Below are 24799 nucleotides of genomic sequence, written 5' to 3'. Positions count from 1 at the left end.
TTCAGCAACTAGCTTATATATGAAAATTAAACGTTTGGGGGGGAATTTCTTCTATTCATTTTTAAACTTGTAGCTCAGCACTTATTTGTATTAAATTTTCTTTCCCTCCTTCACTCACTTGCAGTAGATTAAAGTGTTGATCTTTTCTTTTGGAAATCATAGTTTGGTAAGTGGATGTCTTTGCGAACAGTAACTTAATTTTCTCTCTGGGAGTTTGCAGTTTCCAACCTGCGGAGACAAACACGGAAACACCGTGCCACACAAGCATTCTGATATGAAATTTGGAAAACTGGGATTGTTGAAAGAGCTAGGAAGCACAGATTGCACTCCCTTTGGACAAAGGTAAACAGGAAACATGCTTTTTTATAAAGTCAGAGATTAAATGAGTTAGTAGAAGCAAGCCTAGACATCCACATAAGCCAGAGTCGAAAACTATACACTAAAATACATCTGATAGCAAAGAGAATGACCCTTTGCAAAAGCCCTCACTTTTTATTTGAATCAAGGATTCTTCGTAAGTTTAGCAACCTGCGGGATTTTAAAAAGAAAATTAAAATCCTCAGAACAGCAGGCTTGCATCCAACACTTTTGCGATTGTCAAATGACCAGATTTGAAACGGCCATCATCTCACACCTAGGGATTTTCTTTTTTTATGTATGTTTTAATTTGTGAGGCATATCCACAGACAAAATGACTCGTGAGAAACAGAATCCTCCAGTGCTCCCAATTGGCCCTATTTCTCTATCAAGTCAAGAAGGTCAATTTTGCCTTGGGATTTTAGAGTGTCCTCAGGTAGCCCTTAAATGTACGCAGTGTTCATCTCGCAGCTATGATCGCTGGTTTCTTTTGAGATGTACTTAAGCTTTTCCGGAAGTTGTTCAGGAAACTGGAAAATCCTTTTCTACAAGGAAACTTTCTTCCTGGGCCTTCTTATAACTTGAGATGATGACCCCTTTGGGTCACGCAACCCATGGATCCCACTCTGTGAGTCTGTTTTATAAAGACAGTATAGTAGGTGATATCTATGAAATACATTTGGAAAGTGGGTAAGAGCTAAGATAATGTCTTTTGAGAGTCACTGGTGGCCTCTGAAATTATAATTCACAGAAAGTCACTGCTAGCCAAGATCTCTTTTGAGTGGAAACCAGAAAAGACAATATAATACAACTCATCTCTTACGAAGCAAGTCTTGATTCTCTTGGAGTTGCTAACACTAACGTCATTGTCCTTTTTCCTCAAAGATGGAATGACACTGGTTAAAAACTAAAGGTCTATTAATTAGCATTTCAGATATGCCCTAAATCACTTGGAAGTATAACAACAATGGAACAGAAAAAGAAGAATAGTATCAACAACAGAGAAATGCTGCCTAACAGAATATTAAGCCTTTTTTAACAAGGAAAGCCATAGCTAAATTTACTCATTTGCTGATGAGCCACAACTTCCCCCATAAGAAGAAGCTCTTTCTTAGCTAGTATGTTTTTTTAAGTTTTTTAAAGTTTATTTATTTATTTTGAGAGAGACAGAGACAGTGCAAGTAGACATCAGAGAGAGAGAGGGGGAAAGAGATCCCAAGTAGGCTACGTGCTGCCAGCACAGAACCCAACATGGGGCTTGAACTCACAAAACTGTGAGATTGTGACCTGAGTTGAAACCAAGAGCCGTATGCTTAACTGAGCCACCCAGGCGCCCCCTTAGCTAGTATCTTCTAATGGTTTAAAAGCATAGGTTTAAAAATCCCAACTAACAAAGTGCCTGGATGGTTTAGTTGGTTAAGCGTCCAACTCTTGATCTCGGTTCGGGTCATGATCTCACGGTCCGTGGGATAGAGACCCACGTTGGGCTTTGTGCTGACAGTTTGGAGCCTTCTTGGGATTCTTGCTCTCCCTCTCTCTCTCTGCCCACCCCCACTCATGGTCTCTCTATCTCTCTCAAAATAAATAAATAAACAAACATTTAAAAAAAATCCAAACTAGCCCAGCTAGCTGGGTGAGCTTGGGACTCCTTAAGCTTCAAATCTTTCATCTGCAAAATGGGATGCAGAAAGTACTTAACCTTGTGTAGGGTTGACCAATTGTCCCGGCCTGCCTACACCTTTCCCAGTTTTAGCACTGAAAATCCCAGGTTTCAGATAACTCCTTGGTCCTGAGCAAACCAGTACAATTGGTCACTCTATTTATGAGAAACAAATGAGAAAATACATGTAACTTTTATGGCATCATGCCTGGCACATAACAAAAGTTTAATTTATTTTAGCCATGGATTGGAAGGGGTCAAATTTTATCCCTATTTCCCCTCATACATTTTGGATGTGCTTCTGCCAAACAAGAAGGAGATATAACCTCCCACGACCAGCTGTCAGATTTGGTCAGAACCTTGCAGTGACCATGAGGGACTTGGGGCAGCATGTCATCTACCCTTGTGCAGATATTCCAAGGTAGAGTGCTGGGTATAGACGGCACAGGAATGGAACAGCTATAAGATAAGGGCATGCTCTTTTGCTTGTTTGCTTTCTCAGTGCTAGTATGATATGGATTTCACCTCCGCTCAAGTCTCCTTCCCGTGGATATTTTCATCCCTAAGTATCTTGGGTCCCAAATTTTCAACTTTTTCCCCTTCCTCGTATTCACAATAACCAACACACATCAAACACTTGGTGTGTCACAAATCATCTTTAAGCATTTTTACACTTCTACATTAACTCATTAAAAGTAACAGCAACCATGAAGTTATGACTGATGTTCTCCCCCATTTTCTGAGGACACACAGAAAGATGGAGAAACTTGCCCTGGGTTTAAAAGTTAGTGGGTGGGAGCTGAGATGCAGATCGAGGTGGGCTGACCTCCTTCTGCCTCACTCTCCTCACCTGTAAAATGGGCTAAGAGGAACTACTCATGTAGCTCACAGGGTTGTAGAAAGAATCAAGTGATTTGAAAACACACGGTCAGCTTGCAAATTTTAGGCAAATGTGCCTTCATCATTCTTCCATTACACTCTTATCTGCTCATCCTTGCTTCATAGTCGTGCAAACATTTTGAGAGCTAATGAGATTATCCTAAGTGTAATCAAGGTCCCCTCTGTGATCAAGGATACAAAGACTTATTTCCATGGAAGCCTCTCCTTGGGATGAAATTTAGAGTGGAGAATTGCCCTAAATTTCTCAGATCAACGATGCCCCCGACTTTCCCCCTGTAAGTAGCACTTGTTGCCGAGACACAGAACATGAAATGAGGTCCCTACCGTCACTATCGTGCAGTACAAAAATGGACCCTGCAGCTTTGAAGGCGGGGAAACAGATGATGTGGCTAGGCGGGGCGCTGAGTTCCCATTACGCAGACTCCCACTTTAAGCTAATTAGAATGCAGGACTGTTCCAAAGAAGCCAACCAAGCCACGGTGTCCTTAGAACACCAACTAAAAGGAGCATGACACGGGAGCTTGGGTTTGCTTTGGATGAGAAAGCTCAGAAGAGACGGTGTGTTCACGCTGCGGATCATTCACTATCCTGCAGCCCCGGGGTGAGCACGCACCCCACAGCATCACTCTGATTAATGGAGGCCCTATATGCACACTGACATCAGTATCGGGGCTCCAGAGCGTTAGGAATCTCACCAGGTGTGGCTAGTTTATTTTCAGGTGTGGACAGGATGGTCATTAAAAACAGAGCCAGATTTGGTCTCCTACCTAAACTCAACACCTCGGCTGCCCCGCCCCTGGCAGCATTTCCATGCCTGCAGAGGCTGCCTTTTTCTTGTTGGGCATGCAAACCTTTCACTCATCAGAGGCCCAGAGGACTTTGGAAGACTCCAATGTGTCAGTATCGGTCAACTAATGGAAGCCATGTGTTTGCAGAATGGAAAAAACCTGGCATCCTGAGGATCCAGACATGTCTCATCATAAATGGGTCTAAAGCAGAGATGCCTTTTTTTTTTTAGTTCTTTTTTTTAGGATGTTGGCCCCCCTCCTGATTAGCTATGGATAATGCTATCCTGAATGACCCCACTCCTAAACACGAAGCGCCCTTTCACCAAGGGCAAGGGAAGCAGCTAAGATTTATTGACTACATACAAGGTCCTATGCAATTTCTTAATGTAATGCTGATCACAATGGTTACATCAATGGCTACGAATTTAGTGCATAGACCCGCGAAGAGCTCTCTATGTTGGCCAATTTACTTACCAGGTGGGGAAGTAGGTATTGTCATTCCCATTGTATGGAAGGGAACTAGTATACAAGTTGTATACTTTTCCTCCCATGGCACAATAAGTCAGAGATATAGGAATTACAATTAATTTTATAGCTACAGAGGCTGAGATTTAGAGAGTTTGAGTAAACTTTCCAAGGACACGTGATTGGCAAATGACAGTGGAGGGATCTCAGCGTAGTGTTTAAAAGTCAGGGAGGGGGAGCCTGAGTGGCTCAGTCGGTTAAATGTCCAACTCTTGATTTTGCCTCAGGTCGTGATCTCATGGCTCATGAGTTCGAGCCCTGCATCAAGCTCTGCACTGACAGTGTGGAGCCTGCCTAGGATTCTCTCTCTCTCCCTCTCTCTCTCTCTCTGCCCCTCCCCTGTGCTCTCTCTCTCTCTCAAAAAAAAATGAATAAACTAATAACAACAAAACAATATCAGTGAGGTCTGCTGTGCTTACCATAGAATTTCTAAGGTGAGAAGGATTTGATTGCTCAACAGACAGGTACGTTGCATACTTAATATACCACTGTAGTAGCATAAACATCAAAAGAAGGAGACAAATTCTTGAAAGAACTTGATTATTTCATGGAAGTGTCAAGCTATCAAAGTAGTCACTTGGGAAAGGAATCCTGCAGACTCCTTTCTTATGATTTTATATTTTTGCATCTTCAGTAAAAAAATGATGTCAAAATCTCCATGGCTGAAAGCAATAAAGGTGTATTTTTAATTTGTATTACACATTCACTGTGGGCTGGCCAGGAGGGACAGTGGATCCCGAGAGGGACGGGGGGTCGTCCTGTACTACTCAGCCTTCACTCAGGGAAGCAGGACGGTCACAAACAGCCCTGGCCTCAGTGGCAGAGGGGAGACAGCATGGGCAATTGTTCATTGGCCGTTGAAGTTAGTCTCCTGCCAGAAGACGTCTGCTCGCATTCCAGTGGCCCAAGCCAATCTCGTGGCTTATATGACTTTAAGGAGGTGAAGACTGGTGGTACTGCCATGTGCATGGAAGGAAAATACCAAGCCTATTGGGGAACAGCCTGACAATCACAATTCTGCAGATGGAAGATAGGTAGGTAGGTAGACAGATAATGATGGACAGAGAACAGATAGATACAAAGATAGACAGTGAGATAAGGAGGACAATAATCTTTTCAGTGTTTGGGGCTCTCAAATGTCATAATCCTCCCCAGAAGGGAGGGAGAAAAGGCTGGTCGTCCCTCCTTGGAGTTGGATAAATGCAAACAGTAAGATCCCACAATCTCCTGTTCTCCTCCAGACCCTGTGATTCTGATTCCTTACTTTCTGCCTCCCACCTCAGTTCCAACGGATGAAGACTTGTTTTCTCACTGGAGTGGGAGCAGGGCTGATGACCTCACTGACCGTCTCCGAGCTGCTTTTGGGGGCAGGTTTGTATGCCACCTCGATGCCTGGGTTGTCTTCATTTCAGACAAGAGCTAAAGGGTCCTGCAGCTCTTGGTGTGAACATGGCTCCAAGCCAGTGGTTGATCTTCTGCAGGGTCACCCAGGGTTCCAAGCTTCCCTTCTTACTTCTTTCCCAGCCCTTCCTGCAGAACATCTCTTCCCACATTAGCATCTGAATCCTGGAGCGTGGGAGGAGGGGGTGAGCACTTTGGGGGATGAGGGATTCTAAAGGCTCCTTACAATTATGAGGGCAGGTGAGCCCTGGGAGTCCTCTGTGGGTCTCATTCTTCCTCACTAGCCTGTGGGGTATGACCCCTTGCTTCAGATGCAAAGATTATAAAAACAGACTGCTTTCCCAAGGAGCAGCCCACAGTACCCACACCCCAAGACAGTTACCTCACAATGCAGTTGGGCACCTAGGCTCAATACTCCCTTCTTTTGCGCTGTATCACTGGCTCTCACCAGCTTCATCCTTTTTAGAGATAAAAGGCTGTGTCTGAAAGGTCAGTTCTGATGGTCCTGGGCCCTTTCATGAAAGTCATCTGAATTGCTCATTTCTTTATTCCTCTCCTCCTATGGCCTGGTTTCGCTCTGACATAGCTCCCGAAGGAATCACTTTGACATTTCGTCAAAAATTGGTTGCAAACTGAGCTGTTTTCAAAAGTAAGGTCTTATTTAAAAAAAAAAAAATACTTCCCTTTCTTTTGTGGTTTATTAGCATCTTTTATTTTTTTTTTTTTTTTCTTTTTCTCTGTCTCTTTCTACTGGAAGCCAGAAGTATTTCACCCTGGCTTGCCAAATGATTTTTATCTCAGTAGAAAAAGAACTTGCTATTTCCTGAAAATCTACCACCATCACGACCACCACCACCCCCCTTTTGAAAATACATTTTGTGCTGGGAATCAAAGTCAGGTAACTTGATAAGGAGTTAATGAAAACAAATTAATTCTGTCTGCATTTAAAAGAGAGACAGCTTGGCCTCACAGAGTTATCTTATTTGCTTCCCGAAGTTGGCACTTTCTCGATGTAACACTGTTGAAAACTCTAGGTAGTTGGGGGAAATAAACAAGGGCATACAATTTTCCCACTGGAGTAAGGTGATTATGTGTGTGTAAATTATTCAGATAATTTTTGAGGGGTTGTGGGAGAAATTTCATTCCAACACATCTGGCTAATTGCATCTAAATTGTCATTTTGACCCTCCGTTATGTGGACAATTTGCATTAAATCCTGGGATACAGAATACGAATTCTAAATAGTGTTTGTGTGACAGCTGTAAAAACAGTATTTTAATCATCCGAGGTCTCTCCTTCTGGAATGGGATTGTATAACTGTAGGAGAGGTGTCATGACCCTTACTCCCTCCTCCCCTTTCTAAGCCCTGTGCTCCCAGGGATAGAACATGCTCACTTTATAATCATTCTGGACTTGAAGGAAGACTTCCCAGTTTGAGGAAATATGTATCATTCAAAGCTGGCAGCTTTTATATTCTTGTAGAGTCACTGAAAAAAAAATGTCGCCCTAAAAGTGACATCACAAGAGGGTAGTCTAGGGGACAAGAGACTACATTTTATATCCAGTCATGCTTTCTTATGTAGCTACCAGAGGAATGGTAACAATGTATTGGAGATCATTGTTATATGCAGTATTGTGGGGAGTGGGGGCCAGGGTCTGGGCTTGCCAGTGTCATTGTTTGGGGGTTTGTCCATTCTCTTGACTTCCAAAGATGATCAAATCAAAGTAGAGAGGATCAGAGGCGAATAAATGTAGGCATCCTAGGAGCCTTGTGTGGCTTTCTCTGGCCCAAAATAATTACATATCAGGATGCCCTTCTTTTTCTTCCTCCTCCATTAGCAGGTCCTTCTAACTGATAGAAAGTACGTGATGTTAGAATCGGACAGTACAGGGGGTACGGGGGGAGAAGTTGGAGCTGTGTCCGATGTCACTCCAACTCTTGGTCCAGTGAATTTTCTTTTCCTTGTAGGAACCTCAAATGAAGCCATCCTTTTCTCTTTATCAGTTGAAAGAATTTTCTAAAACTCAACTAGAGATTTAAGGGTCTCACAGACTGAGGTGAAAATCCTAGGCTAAAGCTTAAATATTTGCAGAAATGTCTAAGGTGGACATTTCATACCCATCAGGTTTGAAGGTTGCTTTCTAGATCATTTTGCTTCTTTATGGATCTTATTCCAAAAGATGAAGCGAGGGGTGCTCCACATCTTTATGATCTCAACCAAGACATTATATAAATCATTCCACCTCTTTTTAGGGTTCCCTTCTTGTACTGGGTAGCCTTTAGACAGGATGTTCATAAACTGCTTCAGCAGAAACCGCCTGAACCTTCCTCCAGTTCTGGATGTTTCAGTGAGGTGACTGGGAAGAGGGATGGGTCTGTGGTCTGATCCTAAAATCCAACAGCCAGCAACAGTTATTTGCCTCAGGATTTTGGGGTTTGAGATGTTTGGCTGTTGGTTGAAGATGACAGAAAGGGAGAAACCCAGTAGATGGAAGGGAAGATGCTAGCAATGCCAATGGAATTCAGATGGGGGGGGGGTGGCAAGGACTCTAACATCCTCCAAATAAGGCTCCATTCAAGTAATTGGGCATTTGTGCCTTGAGTTTCTGGATTCCATTCTCAATATGCATGCTGAGTCATTCCATTTTCTTCCTAGGGCTTTTCAGTTTGCCTTCCAGGATTACAAATTGATATTATCTGCTAAGGCAGACCCAGGCTTGTTAGTATCAGGGCTATTTAAAGTTGAGAATGGCCAGGAGATCCTGGGGAAAGTGCAATAGAGAATTATGGAAACATCAATTTAGGTAATCTAAATCAAAATCCTCCTTGTCCCAAGTATCTGGTTATCTATTTCTTTCTCTTTTTTTTCTTTTTTTCTGAGTTATCAATGAGTCAGACAACCAGCACTGCCTTTTGATGATATGGCTTAGCCTACAAGCAATCAAGGTAGACTCCTATATTCCCTTTACATATACTATCATGACATAGTTTCTTGTGGCCTCATTATTAGGGCTTTCTCTTAATTTCAGCCAGTTTTCATAGTAAGTAGGGATTCGGGGAAATGATATGGGACGTTTAGGATAAGACATTAGAGAACTTGAATTTGAGTTTCTGATTTACTACTAATAACCTGTATGATCTCAGCAAGCCATTTAACTTGTCTGAGGGTCAGAGATCTCCAGTGGAAACTGGACTAAGATACTACAACCAAATATGTAGGAAAACCAATGGGAGGGGCCACTGATGGCTATTGTCTCTGTGTCACTTGTGCACAGTTCTTTTTATTAACCTTTTACCGTAAAAGACTTAACCACACTCGCACCAGTACATTTAGGTGAGGAGCTATGATTATTTAAAGGCAATTGTAAACCACAGGTAGTTTAAAGATGAGACAGGGATGCCTTATCTATGGCAATCTTTCTCTTTCCAGGCTGTTCTGGGGCACTCTTGTGATTTTATTCCTTTGGGTTCATAAAGTTTTCCCTCAGGAGTCTTTGGCAGGCTGCCTGTATTGGTTTTCTATTGCTGTCATAATAAGTTACCCTAAACTTTGTGGTTTAAAAGAACACAAATTAATACCTCATAGTTTCTGTAGGTTGCCCATCCAACATGGGTCTCACTCACCAGGCTGACATCAAGGTGTCGGCAGGACTGTTTTCCTCACCAGAGGCTCTGGGGGAGAGTCCCTTTCAGCTTCATGCAGTTGTTGATGAACTTGGTTTCTCGGGGTTGCAGGACTGAGGCCCCTGTTTCCTTGCTGGCTGTCGGCAGGGAGTGGCCAGCTGTCCTGGGCTCCCAGCTTCCTTCCTCCTTCTTCAAAGTCAGCAACAGCAAGACAAGTCAAAATTTAAGTTTTGGCCTCCCCTTTGGCCTCCTTGTGCTGGATAATCCAGGATAGTCTCCCTACCGTAAGGTCAGATGATTAGTAACTTTAATTTTCTCTGAAAATTAACACAACAATACCTAAATTAAATGTTTGAATAACCAAGGGCTGGAAATCATGGGGTGTGGAGGAAGCATCAGATTCTAAAGAGTTGTCCTACAGGTAACATACTTATTATCAGTTATCAGCACCTTTAGGAAATTAGCCTAATAGGTGGGTTTCCAGCATTGCTGCCAGCTAAAAGGAGTAGGATGATTTTTTTTTTAAGGCTAAATGGGACATTACATGGGAGATTACTTCAGTGTTTAGGTTCAAGGGTTAGAAACTTTTGGCAGGGAGTATATGAGGGCAGTGAAGATCTAAGCCAGGTTGTAGAGACAGAGAAAGTCTCACTTATTGGAAAAAATAAAATAATAAAATGAAATGAAATGAAATGAAATGAAATGAAATGGAATAAAATAAAATAATAAAATAAAATAAAATAAAATAAAATGAAATAAAATAAATAGAGATGACCAAGGGGGAAAATCATTTACTTAACACTATGCTGCTGTGTTTGAGATTGAGATGTATCTACTGATTTGTAACTAATACAATATCTAGAAATATACAGCATGCTCACTGGAAATATAGCTTTGAAAATAAATGGAAAAATATTCAAATATGTTAAAAAATATTTGAGAAAATATTTGAAGAGATTTGCTTGAGCTGGGTATGGAAGAAATCCTCCCTTCTCCCTTTCACCCTCCTTAGATTTTATAATTGCGCCCAATTTCTATTTAACGTACTCTTTGTCACTATGTAAGTAGTTTTACAGAGATACATGCATAATGTTTAAATAAAATATATATGCTATATCAAAATATCTTCAGGAAGTAAGACTCCACTGCCTTGTTTGGTGACATTATGTATATATACTGTATATACATTCTATTTGTCCATAAGTATTGGTATGGAGATGATAGATAGATAGATAGATAGATATGGATAAATGTAGAAATTGACATAAGTATGTTATCATTATACAGGCATAAATACAAGACCTCACATTCTCAAATAAAACCAATTGCAATACCACATTAAAAACAAAACAAAACAAAACAAAACAAGCCTATAGCAAGTTTCATTTTCACCCAGATTCCATTATTCCATGACCCTTTCTCTTTTAATCTGCCTTGGAGTAGATGTAGATCTCATTCAAATATCCAGAGTCATTCCCGTTACAAGTCCTTTCCAGGACAATGGGAAATATATTCGATTTACATGTTCATTTTGTGGTCATCAAGGTTTCCTGTCCGTGGTCCTTCTGTGAATTCCCTTTGGGCTTAGTTTGGCCCATGCTTATAGAAGTGACTGGAAGACACACTTGCACAGAGTTTGACCCACCCACAGTACCTGGGGTTTTTCAAATCATACATCTGTCTGTGTCAAGTTGACTATTGTCCGGTGTTCAGGTCCTTGACTGGAAGTAACAAGACTAAGGGAGAAAAGAAATCATATCCTGTCAATAAGCGCTGAAAATATTTAGTGTGGCAAGCTCTGTGTTTTCTTTCTTATGAAAAGCTGATTAATATTCAGTGGTTGAAGGTTAATACCCCATTCATTTTATTCACTTTACATCCTGCACACAGCAGTGACTGTTCCAATTTCAACTCCTAATTCATACAAATCTGGTTCCAATCAGGAGATTAGTAACTTACTGCCTAAGCAGAAACAAATCACACAATTGCTAAGCTTATCTTTCTACCCATGCACAGACATGTACATGTGCTTGAAATGGACTCATTCATGGACAGATGCAAATGCATACAGACCAGCAAAGTCCAATCAAGGTGGATATATCTAGAAAAATTTTATTTGCTTATGCAGGCATGTGATAAGAACAGATAGATGAAACGGACCCCAGAAAGCGTTGTCTAAATAAACTCGTATGTGCAACAGTCTTTAACCTTACTCAATATTTGTGTCTTTGCAAAGTTTTCTGTATCACAAATATTCCTGTGCTGAATCATATTTTCAAAGTATTAGGACAAGACATTATTAAAAGATTCTTTATACTATGTCCTTTCATAGAATATGGTATTATTTTGTAAATTATCCACAACCACTCAATCTATTTGTTTATAAATTCATTTTTATATTTGAGAAATTTTGTAAAGTTGGACAGATCACTTTTTTTTTTTAAGAAGACGAAATTGCTACAGGAAGGATAAACTTGAGAGTAATGATAATGAAGGTTTTTCTGATCCTATGAGTAAAGCTTCAAAACAGGTCACCAAAGTAGGGAGGGCATTTGCATTTTCTGATGACCTTTTGAAATCGTATCTCATTTGTCTAGAAAGGATTAAGGAGGGACCTGCAGGGGTCTGTCTTAGGGCTCCTTCCAGGTTAGTGAGCCTGCGATTGGGAGAGATCTGTCTGTAGTCACTGTAGGAAAGGTAAGTTTAGGTGGACATCTGTATTCAGGGTAGGAAGGAGAGGAAGGCAGGTACGTCAAGATGTTTGCATTTTTGAATGATGGCACACAACAGTTGACCTAAAGAATTCATCGTCTAGGGGCACCTGGGTGGCTCAGTCGGTTAAGTGTCCAACTTGGTTTTCACCTCGGGTCATGAACTTGCGGTTTGTGAATTTATGCCCCGCATCAGGCTCTGTGCTGATGGTATAGAGCTTGCTTGGGATTCTCTCCTTCTTTCTCTGCCCCTAAGCTGCTTGCTCTCTCTGTCTCACTCTCAAAATAAGTAAATTTTTAAAGATTTAAAAGAATTAATCATCCCAGTGATTGGCAATCTAACGGTGAGAATAACTGGAACTAAGGTGTTTTTTTTTTCCTTTTTAAAAATTTTTTTAAAAATATTTATTTATTGGGGTGCCTGGGTGGCGCAGTCGGTTAAGTGTCCGACTTCAGCCAGGTCACGATCTCACGGTCCGTGAGTTCGAGCCCCGCGTCAGGCTCTGGGCTGATGGCTCGGAGCCTGGAGCCTGTTTCCGATTCTGTGTCTCCCTCTCTCTCTGCCCCTCCCCCGTTCATGCTCTGTCTCTCTCTGTCCCAAAAAAAAAAAAAAAAAAAAAAAAAAAATTTATTTATTTTTGGGAGACAGAGACACAGAGTGCAAGCAGGGGAGGGGCAGAGAGAGAGGGAGACACAGAATCTGAAGCAGGCTCCCGGCTCCCAGCTGTCAGCACAGAGCCTGACGCAAGACTTGAACCCACGAAGTGCAGGATCGTGACCTGGGCCAAAGTCGGATGCCCAACCGACTCAGCCACCCAGACGCCCCATCCTTTTTTTTTTTTAGTAAGTTTTTTATTGTTGTTGTTGTTTTGTATTTCTTTCTGCTTTCACAACATATGTGTTATGTTGCTTAAAAAAAAAAAGGATTCAATGGGATGAAGAAGAAAGTCTTGGTATTAAAGACTAAATGCCTTATTTGAGGGCCTCAATTCTGGTTATAGTTTTTTCCTAAAAAGATATTTCCTAAAGCCTTGCAGAGCTAGGAATCAATGAGAGACTCTTCCAGCTTATCTGAAAGCCTGAATCTCATCTATCACCTACAGACTTCTATGATTCTATCCTTTTTTCCTTTCCTCTTTGACCTTTATATTAGGAAAAAAAGGCAAAATACAGAATTTTGGGCTACAAACATGCCACAAACAAATAAACAATCCTGTCTTAGAATCCTGTCTCTTCCACTTACCAGCCTGGATGTTCTTGGCCTCTTCAAACGTCCAAATCTGGGTTTAAGATGAAAAATTGCAAGAGATATAGATGATGACAAGCATATCATGGGCCCTCAGTGGTGACGATCACCATGGCTTTGCTGTGAGGGCTATGCGGTCTATATCTGAGGAAGCATTTGGAAATTGGTACATTGCAGAGAAAATTATACATCCTTATTATTTCTCCGTGCAGTTATATTTCAAATGGCCTGAATGGCTTTCATCCGCCCTGTGTCTGTCTACTTTCCAGACAAATTCCAGCTCTGGTCAGTGACCATCTGTGTTCTCTTTGAATCGTAGGGAAACACAACCCCTCAACTCTTGAGCTAAGTCAAACATCTTCTAGCTGTTGCTGCAGCCCTGGGTCGGCAACAGGCCGAGGAACTGGGGAAGTTTCTATCAGTGAGGACTGTATTTCTAAAAAAATTTACGATGTCCTTGTCAAAAATGTTTGAGGGACGCCTGGGTGGCTCAGTCGGTTGATCGTCTGACTTCCTCTCAGGTCATGATCTCGCAGTTCGTGGGTTCAAGACCCGTGTCGGGCTCTGTGCTGACAGCTCAGAGCCTGGAGCCTGCTCCGGATTCTGTGTCTCCCTCTCTCTCTGTTCCTCCCCACTCACACTTTTTCTCTCTCTCTCTCTCTCAAAAATAACTAAAAACATTAAAAAAAAGTTTTTTAAAAACTTTTTTTTAATGTTTGAGAATATGGAAGTCCAGATCCCAGATTAATGTCCCTGGAAATCAGATGTCATCCTTACCTGGGGAAGAACTTGGAGTCTCAGGTGGGACTTTTCTAACCACCTGGCCTATGTCATCCTTTTAAATTGTGGCAACATACACATAACATAGAATTTACCTTGTTAACCACCTCTAAGTGTAGGGTTCAGTGGCATAAGTACATTCACATTGTTGTACGGGATCACTGCCATCCTTCTCCAGAACTCCTTCCTCTTACAAAATGGAAACTCTGTCCCCATTAAACACCAACTTTCCATTTCATCCTTCTCCCCGACCCTGGCAGCCTCCATTCTACCTCCCGTCTCTATGAATTTACCGACTCTTGCTACCTCCTATAAATAGAATCGTACCTATATGTCCTTTTATGACTGGCTTGTTCCACTTAGCATCATGTCCTCAAGGTTCACCCATGTGGTAGGTACCATCCCTTTTCGTGCCAGGAGAGTGGGAGTGATGTCCCTCGAGGACATCTGGGGGTATCAAGGATCCAACATGTTTAGAGTCTCTGTGAGGTCACTGGGTACTGACAGGAACCCAGGGGGGTGATAGCAACATTAGCTTCACTCCTTATTGGTGATGATAAACCACCCTTAGCAGCTCCAGACTTGCAGGGCTTCTGAAGAGAATTCTAGAAGACACGGACGGGATCCTGACAGAAAAGCCCACACCCTCAGCGACTCGGAGGTGGCGATCCCTTTGGGGAGACTTGGAGGCTGTGTCGTAATGGGGTTTCTCACTGCTTAGCACTTAGCACTCTCTTTTTATTTCGCAGATGCCATCAGGAGGGACTCTGGCTTGTGGAAATACTATGTTCTCTTCCTGCCTTCGGGTGACTGTACAAACTTAAAAAAAAAAAAAAAAAGCCCAGGCTGCAGCTCCACACAGGGTGTCTAGCCAAAATGCAAAGTTTTACCACAGCACACAAGTAGACAGTGTTTTTCAAGTGCGGGAACCGAGTGAGGTGCCTTTCAGCACCTTTGCCGGCACCTTCTTTAAAAATGATTTAAATTGGAGGCAATAGCATCGAACGCTGAACATCTGACATTCAGACAAGACTTAATGAATCATACACTTTAACATCACTCTCCTCCAGCCACTTCACTTGGAGTCCATGGTGGTTGTTTCTCCCCCCCATAAAAACATTTGTTCTGCAGACCATTTGCTGGTTAGAGTGTCCCGGGCAACTCTTCATTCATGGCAGGGAGAGCTGGTCCAAGACACACTGCAAACCTGAGTTCCTCCCGTGTCCAGTCTCTCCAGCTCTGAACTTCAGACTCGAGAGACAACAGTGGTTCTTCGGAACCCGACTTAGAACCACCTCGGTCTCTCCCCAGCGCGGTCTACTGCAGCGTATTTAAGCTGCGCGACCAAATGTCCCCAACCTACAACAGCCAGTGCTGTCATTTGACTGACTTGAATCAAACTAACAAAAAGGCTATGACTCTGTGGATCGGAAAATACCAGTGTTAGGGGGAAAAGACAACAATTCTGATATTCAGGTTGGAGCAAATCATTATCTTCAGTGGTGTTATTTAATCCTCTCTCCGTGGGGGTGACAGTATGTCTCATTGTTTGCCTGACAACTGCTAAGGACACAGGCAGTGTGGTCCAAGGTTGCCCAGCTTCACCAAGGACCATAAGCTATTGTCTCACACACCTTTTGGACGGGTTACCAACTCAACACCACTGGCAGAGAAAGCGGAAAGGGGGGGCATTCCCTCGGGGCTGCAACGTATGCAAACAATTTAATCTTCCAATCCAATCCTTAATGTAAATGTTTAATATAAACCTGATGTTAACACGATGTACATGAATTTACTGGCCAGCAAAGCTGGGATTTATATCATTCTGAAAATCAGATGTTCTTTGCAGCAGGGATTGGGAAAACCTTTAAATATGGCAAGGTTTTCCCTCTGAATGGCAGGTGCATCCCTAACGTGCACAGGCCCAGGGCTCTCCCAGGGGACTGGGTGTTCACAGATGCCAGATCCCATGTGCAAGTTAAAAGATCCTCAGCTGTTGCTTTGTATACCTCCCCGTGAATGGCAGGTTACATTCTAGACTGGTTACTGGCAAACTAAGGTCTAGGGGCCAAATCAGGCCCACAGATTGTTTGTCTTTTTAACAACTTTCATGAAATATAATTGATATACAAGAAATAGCACATATGTAATGTATACAATTTTATGAGTTTGGACATAAGCACACACCTGCGAAACTGTCACTACAATCAAGGCGATAGACGCATCCATCACCCCCGAAAGTTTCCTTGTGTCCCATTGGGTTTTTTTTTGTTGTTTTGGTTTTGTTTTGTTTCGTTTTGTTTTTGTACTTTGGGGTGAAGAACACTTAATGTGAGATCTACCCTCTTAACACATTTTTAGGGGGAGGCGTTTAATGGAAATAAGTTTTGGTTATGGAAGAAGGGTACCTTCTAGGGATCTTCTGTAGAACACAGTGTCTGTCATTAACAATACTGAATTGTCCACTGCCTGTTTTTGCATGGTACACAAGCTAAGAAAGGGTTAAAGGGCTGAAAAGAATAGAGAAAAGGGAAGGGGTACCTGGGTGGCTCCATCTGTTAAGCTTCTGACTTCGGCTCAGGTCATGATCTCACGGTTTGTGGGTTCAAGCCCCACGTCAGGCTCTGTGCTGGCAGCTCAGAGCCTGGAGACTGCTTGGGATTTGGATTTTGTGTCTCCCTTTCTCTCTACCCCTCCCCCACTCATGTTCTATCTCTCTCTCAAAAATAAATAAGCATTAAAAAAAATTTTAAAACAAAGGGAAATAGCATTTTATGACATGTGAAAAATCTATGAAATTCAAACTCTGGTCTCCATGAAGTTTCATCGGAACACAACCATGCTCGTTCACTTGTGTGGGGTCTGTGGCTGTCTCTTCAACATAGTCGTAGAGTTGCGTAGTTGTGGTGGTGGCTCTGTGGCACAGACAGGCTCAAATATGTACTCTTTGGCTCTTCGTGGAAGAAGTTTGCGGCCCCCTGCTCAATGCAGTCTGCACAGTGATAATGACAATGGTGGCTAGCAATTATTGATGGCTTCTTTACATTGTGCCCACAGGATGCATACTGCCTGCCCCTTCAGCACATGGTGTGCAGTATGTTAATTTCCACATAAACAATTATATTTGCTAAGTGTTTGTGGGTTTGTCATCCTTAGGGACCTTACCGTTGTTTACTTCTACGCCTCCAGATTTGGACTTTTCAAAATGTTAACAATTATCAGGAAGAAATAAAAATAGTCATAGTTTTTTTTTTTTTTTTTTTTTTTTTTTTTTTTTACTCCTTCAAATTTTACCATCGCTCCAGATATTTGATGCTGGGTAAATTAGGTATTAAACAAAACTGGCTACTCATCAGTATGACCAGGGGAAACTTAGAAGATGCCTGTACTTAATGAAGCAGGTCTGCGGATGGAACCCAGAACTTTTGTTTGTTTGGTTTTCATTTTTAGGCTTTACCAGTGATGCTTAGATTCAGCCTGATTTGGGAAAAAACCGGCCAAGATTATTATTTTATTGTACACCCTTCAGAAGGATAAAGCCTGTATTGTGAATACCACCTGATTGGGAACTCTTTGAGAGTAAAACTCATGTCCCTATTTTCTTAATCTCTGGCCTCCCGAGCCCCAAATTCCCCCAACTCCACCCCCCCCCCCCCCCCCCCCCCCCCCTTGCCACAAGGGTAATAAGATAGGACTTTGCACATAGGAGGTGCCCAAACGTGGTTACTTGACTGACTAGATAGCACAGTTCCTGATAATAAGTGTTGACCTCCTCCCCCTGCTTGGGAAAGAACTTATCTATGAAAATAAAACAGTACCCACAGAACACTGAATGCTTATATGAAAATATTTAGGGCAGTCTGGGACTGGCCCAGGTTGCAGCTTTTGTTCCTGACCAAATTTTCACAAAGGAGTCAGACTGACCCTCACTGAGACTGAAAATTCCTATCTGGCCTTAATGTAACCTCCTAGAAAGGTGAGGAGTAATTATCAGCAGATTTAATATCTGTAGTTTTATGATGGGATCCTAATTTTTTTCCTCCAAGCTTTTAGGATTAATATCCTAGTTTATAGGCTGCATGGAAACGTCTCTTTGGCCCCTCCGAATGAAATAATTAGCTACACATGCTATCCAACACTCTTCTATGCTTTGGCCCCTCATTAGTTTCAAATCTCAATTTAATTTCCAGGAGAAATAGTTCAGGGTTTCCTGAGACTTAGCAATTGAATCTGACCAACGGCAGGGGGTCCAGTACCCAGACTGCTTTTTTTTCCTGGTCCCGCCTCCGCCTCTCACCACGGCCCACCCCCCACCCACCCCCCATCAGATCTCTGTAAGATTCAATTTTGCTGCCTCTGTGTTTGCAAATGGGACAGACCAGAAATTGTTTCCTGAAATACAAATGCTTCCATTTGTTCTGTTCCTAATTGCTCCTGGAGTTCGATTTGGAGCCGGTAGCTTTCTGGAATAGTTTTTCATAGGTTGATCTGTGGTAAATTGATATGGCCCTAGAATCAAACATCTGAATTGCTAACTCAAGAGAAATGATGCTAATTTGCCATTAATTCATTTGATGGTAACTGTATGTAAATGCCAGTTTTGTCCTCATTGCCATAACTCTGCTGCTACTCCTCAAACCCTGAAGCACATGGGTAGTTCTTTTTTAGTTTCAGCTTGCAGATGTACACATGGGTTTGGCCATCCTGGAGAAGGAAGATTGGTAGGCTCTTATCCATGAGCTCTGAGCCCCACCTTTGACCACCAAGTAAGTAGTAGACTTTAAAGAAGGTAAACATGTTTGAAGGCAATGCTCTGTTATGGTGATAAAGCATCAAACTTTAAAGACTATTTTGGTAAATTTAGGTATTCGTCTTAGAGAACCTCTCATCCTAACAAAAGAAAAAAAATGGAGTGGAAATTTTGAGATGTGAAGAAGTCATGAGAAAGAAATTGTGTACGATGAGGACAGCATGTGAAGAATGGTCTTGCACTACCTTGCAAAATTATGAAATGACACTGGCCATCGGTCATGTCTGGGAAAATGTTAACATGTCTAGAGTGCAATGCTTCGTGTATATAATTTATATAGAAATGGGAAAATGTACTGCATGAGCACTCTCCACTAAGTGCTACCTCTGGAAATTTCCTTGGCATCTTTGATCAAGTGGAGTTGTTTTATTTTGTTTTTTTCCTCCTTGTCAGGAGGAAATTGGAGGCTTCTGATAACTATATTCTTGCCAGGTGGAGATATGATGAGAAAAGTATGGATTTCAGTGTCAGAGAGAAATAAGTTGGGTTCTGAGTTTTACTGTTTATTAGCTGTGCCCAGTTAGGTGAGGCCCTCAACCTTATAAAGCCTCAATTTCCTCATGGCTATATTATTCCTATATGTTGGTATTGAGAATTAATGGGAAAAAAATTATGTATACAATATATTAGTAAATATTACTTCCATATCAGAGCTCACATTTCAGTATTTCAAAATGTGGCCATTTTTGTTTTAGGCACTTAAATCCTCCTTATCTGTCCCTGGACATATTGAGTTCTTTTTCTGCTGTGTAGTTTTGTTCATTGTTGTTTTTTTTTTTTTAACAACCTAAGTTATTTAAATTGTGAAAAAAAACATCATGGAGTGCTTGCCTGGTCAACCATACCCTGAAATTGGAATAGCATGGATATGATTAGTTGAGCTCCTAAAAGAATAGTCCATGAATTTATGAATCTTTTCAAAAACAAAACTATGTGATACCTTTATGAAGACTCCATGGAATTTTCCATGAAGCTGGGGTGGTCAGAAGATGGGACATTGAGGTGTTTTTTTTTAAGTTTGTTTGTTTATTTATTTATTTTGAGAGAGAGAGAGACAGAGAGCAAGTGGGGGAGGGGCACAGAGAGGGAGAGAGAGAATCCCAAGCAGGCTCTGCATTGTCAGCACAGATCCCGATGCAGATCTCAAACTCAAGAGCTATGAGATCATGACTTGAGCCGAGATCAAGATGCTTAACCAACCGAGCCACCCAGGCACCCCTGTTTTGTTTTGTTCTGTATCAGGGAGAGAATGAGGGGGGGAAGGGAACAGTAGACTCAGGTAAACAAGTGAGGGCAGATAAAGAGGTTTAAAGACAGAGGATATATGGAACCTTCTTCTTAAGGACTAAAGGATACTCTCAAGCAGGGCTATATTTGAGAGACTAGACGTGGTTCAGCTGCAAAATAGAGAATAGGAAGAACGAGGGGTTTGCTTACCCTGAGGATTAGCATCCTGGCAGACCAAGGCAAGACCCTCCATGGCTTGCTCCATGCCTGGCTCTCTTTGCTTCTACTAGTACCTACCCAAATGGGTTTTCCTGCCCAGGTCTGTGTCTTCAATCCATACTCACTGCGTCATTTGCAGGCTCCACACTTAACCCTCCAAAAATTTTCCCTGATCAATTACATTTCATGACCAATCACTTAGTCATTGTTCTATTCATACTTAGGTATGTAGAATGAACTATAGTATAACACTGCCATTTTCTTTCCAGTTATAATTATTAAACACAGACCTATTTCCTCTTTCCCTCTCAACAATAACAATTCTGAAAGCAAGAGGTGGTGTTCAGATGTTATATTAATAGCACAGTAATAGGACCTAGCATTATACTGATCACATAATAGGCAACTTTGTAAAGCCTGTTGGAGTGAATTTATTTGATTGTATTAAAACAAAAAAACAGTTACAGAATTACCTATTTGGTCTTGTCCTATTGCTTGGTTCACAACTAACTTTGCTGCTCACTTTAGACTATATTGGCTGAGAACAGAAGATTTTGATTTAAAAATGCCATTATTACACATGAAGGACAGCAAATCAATTAGTTCTCAAATAACAGGCTAAGTTTTGAACTGAAGTTTGTCTTCTTGAAACTTAAGGAGATAAAAGTGGAATCTGGTTACCCTCCTGGAAGTTTGCACCAGCTCCTGGCCTACTGAAATTACATGGCTTTAGGATTCAACTTTTGTACTGTATTCTTGCCTAGTGACCTGTAGGTTCTGGTGCAAAGTTGGGGATGCTAACTGGGTGCATTATCCCCAAATGAACAAAACATTTTCAGGGTGATGTCACAGTTCACCATTGGATGTTACCATTAGATTTCAGTTCAATGGTAATTTAAATCCTTTTTCCTGCACATATTATTCATCAGAGCCCCTTTTCATCTTTGGTCCTTTACAATCCTGAATCAGTGCTTATCCTAGAAATGGACAGCAAGAGAATTATATCAGAATCCCCTAGGGCTCAGGGGAAAGAAAATCATGACACAATGGTCTTATTAAGAAAGATTTATTATAGGGGCTCCTGGGTCAGTTAAGTGTCCGACTTCGGCTCAGGTCATAATCACATGGCTTGTGGTTTCGAACCCCGTGTTGGGCTCTGTGCTGACAGCTCAGAGCCTGGAGCCTGCTTCGGATTCTGTGTCTCCCTCTCTCTCTCTGCCCCTCCCCTGCTCGCACTCTGTCTCTCTATCTCTCTCAAAAATAAATAAACATTTAAAAAACACTTAAAAAAAAAAAAGAAAAGTTTATAAAGTCAAACAATAAAATGACCTGGGATAAGGAAATGAAGGTGTGATTAATTCTTTTGTTTAGAAATGGTCTTCCGGGGTTTGGATTCCTTCTGAAGGCTTTGTCAATCTTAGCATATCATTTAATACGATCTTTGTTCTTACCCAACTCGTCTTGCATTTGAAAGATGACTGCCACAGCTTCAGGGGTCACAGACAGACCCATCACCATGAGGCAGAAAGGGGCCTCCGCTTTCTAGCTCTTCTTAGTTACAAGGAAACTCTTCCTTGAAACCTCTCCCTTCTCAGACTTCCCTTACATCCCATTGGTAAGAAGTGGGCCACATGTCCTTTTCTAAACCAATCACTCTCCAGGAGAAAAGGATTATACAATCGAGTGAGACTAATCAGTATTCATCCCCCTTTGGTCACAAGCTGAAGGAATGAACAGTTGAACAAAATCCAGGCAGGCTGGCATAGAAGGGTGAGGGATGGGTGGGTGTGTGGGTAAGGCCATCAGTAAAGGATAGTGCTTGCTATATTGAAGAATGTACCACAAAAGAGGCTTACGGAATGTCTCCATTGAGATAAGGTACAAACAGCTCTGCTAAAAGTTGACAAAGGCTAGTTGACTTCTTAAGAGTTAGACACATACCCTTGCTACAATATTCAGGGCTGTGGGCTTAGATGAGTGGATTCCACATTCTGCATTGTTTGATTGCCTCTGTGTCTCCCTTGTAAGACTATGACATTGGGTGGCTCAGTCAGATGAGCGTCTGACTCTTGATTTTGGCTCAGGTCATGATCTCACAGTTGGCTCAGATGAGCATCTGATTTGATTTTGGCCCAGGTCATGATCTCACAGTTTGTTAACTAGAGCCCCATTTCAGGCTCTGCTAACAGCATGGAACCTGTTTGGGATTCTCTCTCTCCCTCTCTCCCTGCCCCTCCCCCACCTTGCTCTCTCTCTCTCTCTCTCTCTCTCTCTCTCAAAAAAAAAATAAATAAAAAAAAAAAAAAAAAAAAAAAGACTGGGGCACCTGGGTGGCTCAGTCAGTTAAGTATCCGACTTCGGCTCAGGTCATGATCTCACGGTTCATGCATTCAAGCCCTGCCTCGGGCTCTGTGCTGATGGCTCAGAGTCTGGAGCCTGCTTCTGATTCTGTGTCTCCCTCTCTCTCTGCCCCTAACCCACTAGCATTCTGTCTCTCTCTTTCAAAAATAAATAAACATTTAAAAAAATAATAATAAAAAGAAGAAGACTATGACATCGGGTACTGTTAGAGGAAGTGATATTGAATTCTTGCAATTTGGTTATTGCCAAAGCCACAGCATGATGAATCGGAGTTCTTTCAAGTTTTTGCTGGATACCTACCTCCAACATGAACAATAGTAGCAATGCTATATAAGACCTGCATTAAGTTTCAAGCTTGATTTAGTGCCAAATCCTCCAAAAAAGAACCAGAATTGAGGGAAATGGAGATAATCAGAAGTTTAGACCTCATATTGAGTTGTTTTTATTGGCTGGCATAATGCATGGATTATTTCCCTCTTCATGGAACAAAACATGATACCACATTTCTTTACAATTAAATTAAAGCTAAAGAACAACAAAGACATTATCATTCATATGATGCATTTGAAAGATATTGCTAGCACTCGATTGGAATAAAGGATAGAATGCCTTTACTTTGTTGCCTTATGAAATGCCAAGTTTTCAGGGCAAATCCTATTAAGGGCTTTAGTTCCTGCCTGATATTTTACTTTGTTCTCTGCTAGCTGCCACTGCATGGAGATGTCTGAAGATTGCTCAGGCTCTGGTTGGACTTAATCCGGAAACTGAAACTTCTAAATGGGGGAAATTTGCCCATTCCTTTATTCTGTCATCTATTTATGAACTATCTACCATATTTATAATAATTTTATTGTAATTGCCTGCTTACTTATTGAGTCCCTCCGCTAGTCTGGAAGCTTCTGGTGAAACTTGTTCCCAGTTGTATCTTCAATGCCTGGCATAATAAGCACTCAGCAAATATTTATTCAGTGTTGGAACTCTCAGTGACCTTATAATCTGAGAAGGAAGATAAGACATGTAAACAACAACAACTACAAAAATATTATGTTGGGCTGAGGGGCTGCCACAAAGGAGTTATTAGAATTTTGAAGACAGAGGGGTACCGGGGTGGCTCAGTCAGTTAAGAGGCCAATTCTTGATTTCATCTCAGGTCATGATCTCATGGTCATGAGTTCAAGCCCCACGTCAGACTCTGTGCTCACAGTGTAGAGCCTGCTTTGGATCATCTGTCTCCCTCTCTTTGCCTCTCTCTCTCTCAATCTGTCTCTCTCTCAAATAAATAAATAAATAAATATTAAAAAAAAGAATTTGGAAGACAGAGAAAGACCCCAAATAATATACTCATTCATGTTTGGGGCGGAGAGGGAATTATCTATCTATCTATCTATCTATTTATCATCTATCTACCTACCTACCCTCCTACCTACCTACTTATAGAGCACACTTTAGTTCTCTATTTAGAAGTCATAAACAAGCCAAGCAAATAAATTGATACAAAAGTTTTGAGAGGGTATAAATATATTTATTGGCAGTATTTACTCAGTTTGTTTTCTGTTTAAAATATAGGCAATCTATATGAGTTTCTCACAGATAGCAGATAGTAAGGTGTTGCTTTTCTATACAATTTAGCACACCCTCTACTCTGAATATTTAGGCCATTCACATTTAGTATCATTATTGAGACCATACACATAGCCATCTCGCTATGTGTTTCCTATTTGTCCTATACATTGTTTCTTTCTGTGTTCTTTTTTCTTCTTTTTGTGGTGAGGCTGCGATTGACTGAATACTTTTACTTACCTATTTTACTTCCTCTATTTTGATAGTCTAGTTAGAATTAGTGTTATACCACTTCATTTACCATACATCATAAATATAAGAGCTGTATTAGGATTCTCCAGAGAAACCTAACTCATGTTTATATAAAAGGAGATTTATTTTGAGGAATTGCTTAATGTGATTGTGAAGCCTGAGAAGTCCCACCATCTGCTGAATGTAAACTGGACACCAGGTGGGTAATTCTAGTCTGAGTCCAAAGGCCTGACAACCAGGGGGAATTGATGGTATAAATCCCAGTCCGAGGGTAGGAAAAGACTGATGGTCCCAGTTCAAACAGGTAGGCCAGAAGACAAAGGGGCAGATTTCTCCTTCCTCTGCCTTTTTGTTCTATTCAGACTCTCAGTGGATTG

Source organism: Panthera uncia, chromosome E1 (genome assembly GCF_023721935.1).
Source record: "Panthera uncia isolate 11264 chromosome E1, Puncia_PCG_1.0, whole genome shotgun sequence".
In the NCBI taxonomy this organism is placed as follows: Eukaryota; Metazoa; Chordata; class Mammalia; order Carnivora; family Felidae; genus Panthera; species Panthera uncia.
Note: the sequence above shows the minus strand (reverse complement) of the source record.